The sequence below is a fragment of the Poecile atricapillus genome, chromosome 7 (genome assembly GCF_030490865.1).
Source record: "Poecile atricapillus isolate bPoeAtr1 chromosome 7, bPoeAtr1.hap1, whole genome shotgun sequence".
Classification (NCBI taxonomy): domain Eukaryota; kingdom Metazoa; phylum Chordata; class Aves; order Passeriformes; family Paridae; genus Poecile; species Poecile atricapillus.
In genome coordinates, this window is record NC_081255.1 from 11,478,312 (window position 1) to 11,484,311 (window position 6,000).

The window sequence follows — 6,000 nt, forward strand, 5'->3', positions numbered from 1 at the left end:
TCTGTGCCACCCCCAGCCCCATCTGCCCTTCACAAACAAGTAGAAAGTGCATGTGGAAATCAGTGGCAGCCTGGCTGTGGTAGCCATATGCTAATGCACTTTCTGATTTAGAAGGGACAGAAAAAAGCAAGTACCAGAGTATCATGCACCTTAGGAGAGCAGACTGACTTATTTAGGAAAAGAGATGGGATGTCACACTATATTGGAAACAGCAAAGCAGTATGACAGACTATCTAGATGAGTGTCACAAGGGAGCAAGTTTTATTTTTCCATATCTTCTTTTATAGATAGGTCCGAGAAGGTCCGAGAGGTAAAACTCTCATTGGTCATTAAACCAACACATCACTATTATTGGACTATTACAAACTACACCCCTTGACTGTTTCTTGCAAGTAAACAACAAGGATCCAAACAACACCTGCAAAGGTTGTTGTCCTTCTCCAAGGACTGTTTGGATTCCTCCTTATGATTTCTCAGGCCAGAGTGAGAACTAGTTTCACAGAGGCACTGTGCTCCTTGCCTGCTTTCAGCAACCATAATGGGATTGCTTGGGAGTCATAGAAAAGCTCATAGGCCTTGAAGCACAGAATCCTTCAAGCACAAGATTATTTAGTTCTCATCTTCAGGAGGAAAAACTCATCTCTGGCTTATCTCATCAGAGACTTCGCAGAGTTCTCTGAAGCAGAAATCAATGTACAGGGGATTGAGGCAAAAACAGGCTCCAAGGTGAGTTGTCCATGGCATTGATGTGACATGTATGGGTAATGTTAGAAAAGCTGAAGCTCAGAATGGCACTTACAAGGGACATCAAGGGTCACAAGAAGGTATTCTATTGCTACACCAGGATTAAAACAATCAATAAGAAAATGTGGCATGTCATTAAAACAGGTAGGTGATAAGTTGCAGCAGCCCCACATAAAGCTTGAGTATTTGATGCATTCTTTGCCTCAAAGTTCATCAACAAGATGCTGCCCTCATGTCTGCAATCCCCCTCATCCTGTCATGTGGTCACAGCCAAAACAGCCAGTAATGCGGGTAATGAATGGGGGTAAATGATTTCTGCTTTCAACAGCTGTTCCAGTGAGGGCATTTTAATCCCTTTCACTCCATTTCCCCCAGTTTGCTCTGGAAGAGGAAGGGTATTGCTGTTATATATACTGTGTAAAGTATTTTTATCAACCTTTTATTCCACCTATTGTTTGACTCGGTTTTGACTAAATAAGCAGAATTTGTCTATTCCTGAATGCTTTAATTTCTTTTTCTGTTTTAGTCATTCATGTAACTCTTGCAAAAGCCTTGGAAACTCAGAGCACCATATAAATTATGATTTCACAGACAGATGAGTTTAGACATAGAAGACAGAAAATAGCCTTAGAGTGGATTTTTTTATTAAAACAGATTAAAATGGATGCAAGGCAAACATTGCCCATATTCCTGGATTTTCTTCACCACTGTAGCCCCACTTGTTCTCAGGCAGAACTGTAGAGATAGAACTGGTTGGGCACCAACTTAAGACTGTGGGATTTTAGCAAGTCTGGTCATACAAAGTTATGCTTCCAGAATGTTCTTAGTTTTCTCCCCTGATTGACTGTTGTTTGCCACATTATTTTTAATATTTATAATCTCAGTCTGTGATTGGAACCCTGCCTTCAGTCCCACCCTCAGATCTTCCTTATATATCCTGTTGTACCCACCCTTTTTTCACCTTTTGTGGTTGACCCTATACTCTGTGCTCGCCTCCTGCCATTTGTTATTTTGCCATTAAAGTAGTTTTACTTTTCGGGTCACCCAACCGTGCCCATTCTGTTTATTTGCCACACCACTCCTGGCTGGCCCGGGTCCAAGGTTGCTAAGCTGAAACGCGTCAAGTGGTGCCCAGAACAGGGACCAGGGACTGTGATATTCAAAGTCTCCTGTGTTGGATTTGGTCAGTGGGGAGTGCTGCAATGGCAGACAACTCCCTTTCTGCGGTGTTGCAGTGTGTTTCTTGTTAATGGGATGTTCTGTTATTGCCCAAGTTGATGGTTTGGTCTAAATGAGAACCTCCCACCCCATGTTGTCAATCTACCCTGAGTCTCCTGTCAATCTGTTTTAGGCCCACCACATGCTTGGAATTCCTCTTCGGAAATCCCCTAAACTTCGACGCTTGATTAGTCCATGTGACCCAACTTTCCCCCCCTACCTGCCTCATTGGATAATGATTTTGTGAACCCTGCCTTTTACCCTCCCCAGGATATCTCCAATTAGCTGATGCTTTGTACCCTCCCTTTGAAGCACCTCCTTATTTCAGGTGTTGCATGCTCACATTTTCTGTCTTTTGCTCCCAAGATTCCCCAGAGCAATAAATCCTCTATTATCCCATGCAAAAGACCTCCCTCTCATCCTTGTCTCCTCAGAGCCCAGACTGACAGCCAAAATGCCGTAGAGCAAGTGCTCTAGTGGCACCTTGGGTCATCCTGCTCCTGGGGTGTGACCCACTCCTGTCACAGGCCGAAGTGATAGAGCCAGATAAGCTCCGGCGAGATGCGATATGCGGGAGTATTTTGGATCCTGCCAGGCCTGGCCAGATTTTTTTGGTGTTTTGGGCAGCCCTCGGAGAAGCAACCAGCCCACCCGGGAACCCCTGCAGGAGCTGCAGGTAAGCAGCAAGGGGACGTTCCACCCGTCACCCCATCCTAACCGAGAAGGTGTATTTTATCCCAATCCAAGTTTTAAGATGGGCTCCAGAACGCCGACTGTAGAATGGGATGTCTGTGGACGTTTTAAGTTAAACAGCTCACAAGAAGGAAGTCGGGAAAAGTCACCGTAAAGTGGGTTTATCACAACTTTATTGGCGCCGGGGGCACTAACATTTATACAGCGAACTTCTGGGATTCGGTGGGGGTGAAGCTCTACAGTTTAACAACAAAGCGAGATCCCGCGGCACCCTGCATGCTCCCTGTTTTCCGTGCAACACTAGAAACATTAAAACTCGAGAAGTGCAGCCGCCCTGCCCGCATATCCCTGGGCGGGGAGTCTTTCGCAGAGCAGGCTGCGGCCGGAACGGAGCGGGACACGTCCACGACTTCTCTCCCCACCTCGCATTGTGATTCCAGCTTCACAACCATTTCCTGATTTGAGACTACCCCTATCCCTCTGATACTGGGTGTGGGACACGAGATCAGAGCCTGTTGGAAACACGGGAGCCTGTGCGATTCACAACTCCTGCTGTTCCGTTTTCCCCTCTTTCCCGCACCTCGGACCGCCTTGGAGTGGAACACGGCTTTGGAAGCGTTGGCTCGCCTGTCGTTGCGTCCGCCTGTGCTCCCCTCCACCAGGGATCGCAGACGGCAGTGCTGGCACCATCTCGGGTCCTTCCCGCTCCATCCCTCCTCTTCCTGCTCTTTTTCCTCGTCCCTCCTCCTCCCTGTCTAACAACAAGGGGTCCCCCATATTAGACTCCAAAAGCCGCCTTAACGACTTACTACCGACGGGCACTTCAAGAAGTCAGCTAAACTATCAACCCTTCGGTCAACTTGCCTGTCCGTCGGGGGATCCCGCCTTCAGCTCCGCCCTGTCTCCCTTGCAGTGCACCCCCTCCACCTCGGGCCACTTGCAGGCACTGGGCCCTGGGCAGCAGCCACCGTGGCGGGACCGAGAGACGCCGGCAGGTGGGGGACAGCGATCGTCCCCCGCCTTCCAGCGGCACGGCTCTGCAGCCACGGACAGCTCTGGGGCGGGGTGGCGCTGCCACCGCCGGCGAACGAGCGCTGCATCCGTGAGCTCCGCTCCGGCCGGCGCTGCTGCCCTGGCCCCGCGGCCGGCTGTCCTCCGACAGCTCCTACAGAAATGGGGCGGCCACAGCGCAGCCGAGCCCCTTTGGAGCGGAGCGGGGCCGCGCTCCCACCGCAGCTCAAACTCAGCACCACCTCCGACCAACTCTGTTGCTTGGCAACCACCATCTGCCGCCGGGCTGTAAATTTGGGATTAACAGAAAACTACCTAGATTTGACTATGACCTACACGACTACAATGAAGGTTTGCTTTGCGGAATTGCTGCCATCTCTCTTGGACTTTTCACTTTTCTTCATGTGGCTGCACTGCACGTAAATGACCTGCAGTTTTCCAATGTCAGGAGAAATTTCATTCAGAACCAGGTGTGGACTTTATTATTCCTACTGCAAACAGATGATTCAAGCTGCTTCCATGCAGCAAGGTTTGCATGGTTTAGTATATGACAGTTTCTATATGGGATTCTTCCGATTCATTAATACCTAGTGTCTGTTTATTTTTATATCTGCATTTTGTTTTGACTTCAAACAGTTTATTTCATTGCTCTATATATATGACAAGCTGCTTCTTAGTAGAACATAGCTTTCAGGGTTATTAACTGCTTGCTGGTATCTTATTTACAGTTAGCAAAGCTGAGTCATTTGCAAAATCTTAGTAATAATTTATTTTCAGGTTTACAATATCTTCCTTATAGCTCAAAAATTTATATAACACTTGTTAATATATCATGCAGAACAGCAGCCTAAACATAAGAATATTTCTAACAAACTTTCTTACTATGGGAATTTAAAGAGCACTTCCTGAGAATTTATCACAGACTACAATTTTGAATATTTTTTGCCCAGAAAATCTCCGGTGATGCCATTAAGACAGACTAAAAATACCACCAAAAACCAAAGGAACAAACTGACTGACAATTATCTAATGCATTTTTCTGATATCCAAATCTACCTGTTGAGAGTGCTAATTCAATAAATAGTCACTGTACATAAACAAAACATGGGCTATAACTCTCAAAAAACTTAGAATTGTCTCACTGCTTTGCTTTGTTTAACAGAATATGTTATGTGTAGGGTAGAGAGCTTAGATCTTTGACTGCCACAAAATAAGAAATATCACAACCCCACAAAATCAAATCTACCAAAGCACCCCTAATCTGTTAGTAATAATTAGAATGGCTTTGTACATGCATCCATCCATGTGATACCTCCACAACTGACTACAACTGACACACAGGTTTGCATAAATACCTTCCATATTTATGTCTGGCTTTTAATGTTAGGTTTTTACAACTGAGTATTCTGATACATACATTATGCTAGTACTGTATTCATGATAATATTTACCTAGACTTTATCACCTTATTTTGACTGTACTTACTTTGTAATAACTCTGGATAATGGCAATATAACATTTAGTTTTGTCACCTTCAATCTGATGATTATTCATAGATTCTTCAAAGGGAAAAGTATACCATGCAGAGTAAAACCCAGGGCATACACTTTTAAATCCTTGTGGTGTGCCATATGTCCCGAGCAATTAATATTAGTCTTCAGGGATAGACTTATGTTGAGTCTCAAAAAATGCTAAATCATAGAAAACAAGCAGATTATGTGGAAGTATAAAACCTAGAATGAAAGTTTAAAATAAGTCCCAAATAGAAAAGACTGTTTTGTTTTTGAATTTTACTTTTTCTCGTGTTGTTATGTTAACTGTGTTACCATGTTTGTTAAGTTGTGTGTTCAAAGTTTTTAAGAATTCTTTATGTTCATTGTTTCTGGTCCAGAAGAGGGATGATGAGTAGATGAGTTTGGTTGGGACCGCCTCACTGCCTTATGAGGATAATTTTAATCTTGGGCCATGGGAGACAGAGATTTGGATCATGTTAGTGTTGTTTGTTCTGTTCAGGTTCATGTTGATGATTGTGCTGTTTTTGAGGGGACAAGAGAGGGGGGGCTAGAGACCTTGTCCACTGCAGAGAGGCTCAATGGGGTTGCATGTATTTTTAAGTTTTTGAACAGTTCATTTATGGAGCCTAACCCTCCAATTGTTGGCTATTAATTCCCTGGGGGAGGAGATATGCTTGTGTTTTCAGACGTAGAGGACCCCAGTGGATCACAGCCAAAACGTAAAGCCCGACCTGTAACCACTCTGCAAACAACCACAGGAAGAATCCCCAAACTAACACAAGATCACAGTGGTTAAAAAACTATCTACAAACAACATATC